The sequence below is a fragment of the Ricinus communis genome, chromosome 4 (genome assembly GCF_019578655.1).
Source record: "Ricinus communis isolate WT05 ecotype wild-type chromosome 4, ASM1957865v1, whole genome shotgun sequence".
Lineage (NCBI taxonomy): Eukaryota > Viridiplantae > Streptophyta > Magnoliopsida > Malpighiales > Euphorbiaceae > Ricinus > Ricinus communis.
The window spans coordinates 17,827,819-17,829,139 of NC_063259.1; the positions used below are offsets into that span (position 1 = coordinate 17,827,819).

Sequence of the window (1,321 nt, forward strand, 5' to 3'; positions counted from 1 at the left end):
TAACAACAACAACGAGGTTACAGATGAAAATAAGACAATGTACGAGTTTTCTAGACCTTCTCTTGCAAGGACACAGATGAATAGAGTGCGACCACCTGTGGCAGCTAATAACTTCGAGATAAAGCCGAACGTGATACAAATGGTCCAGAATAGCGTGCAATTTGGGTGATTACCGAGTGAGGACCCAAAACGCTCACATAGCCAATTTCTTAGAGATCTGTGATACCTTCAAGATAAATAGAACGACTGATGATGCCATTCGGTTGAGGCTATTTCCATTTTCTTTGAGGGACTGAGCGAAGAGATGGTTGCAATCAATCCCAGCCAACACTATTATGACATGGAGTTCTTTGGCTGAGAAGTTCTTATATAAGTACTTTTCTCTAGCTAAAACTGCTAAATTGAGAAATGATATATCTTCTTTTGTGCAGTTCGAAGACGAGAGCATGTATGACGCCTAGGAGAGGTACAAGGACTTGTTTCGGTGTTGCCCACACCATGGATTACCAGTATGGATGCAAGTTCAGACTTTCGATGTTGCTACTAGGTAGATGGTAGATGTTGTAGCAGGTAGGGCCCTGAATAGTAAGATGCCGGAGCAGGCACAAAATCTGATAGAGAAGATGGCCATGAACAACTAGCAGTGGAAATCCTCTAGGAGTCTGCCAGTTAAGCAGGGAATGGTCAACCAGTTAGATTCTAAAGTAGCCTTGGCAGCGCAGGTGGAGCTCTTGGCCAAGAAAATAGACCAATTCTAGATGCTGATTCATGCAACACAAATAAGCTGTAAGTTCTTTGGTGGCCCACACTACGGTGCAAACTGTAATGCGGGAGGTATGTTTGCTTCACCTTCCACTTCTTCTCCTTCTCCATCCTCTATTGTTTCTGCTGACCTTGAACAAGTAGACTATATGGGTAATGCACCTAGACAGTAGAACAATCCCTACAGCAACACGTACAACCCATGTTGGCATAATTATCCCAACTTCAGTTGGAGGAATAATAACGCCTAAGGGCCATCAGGTTTTCAAAGATTGCATCAGCAATAGCCCCAGCAGTAGGCTGGTTCATCCCAATTACCTCCACCTAAGGAGAAGAAGCCCAATCTCAAGGAGTTAGTGATGAAATTTGTGTCCTTTACTGACAATAGTTTCCAGTAGATGGACAATGCACTTAGGAATCAGTAGGCCTCCATTTAGAATTTGGAGAACCAGATAGGCAAGATTTCTAAGATGTTGCTTGAAAGACAGCCAGGGACGCTGCCCAGCACTACAAAGTCTAATCTGAGGGAGCACTGCAAGGTTATCACCTTGCAATCAGG

At 43.8% G+C, this 1,321-nt stretch overlaps 1 non-coding gene across 1 annotated transcript; it reads right to left on the reverse strand.

The window, feature by feature from the left end:
* Positions 1-398: 398 nt before the first annotated feature.
* Positions 399-505, reverse strand: LOC112534436. The gene has a single exon (XR_003078724.2). It is a non-coding gene; the product is annotated as a small nucleolar RNA R71 (small nucleolar RNA).
* Positions 506-1,321: the final 816 nt, after the last annotated feature.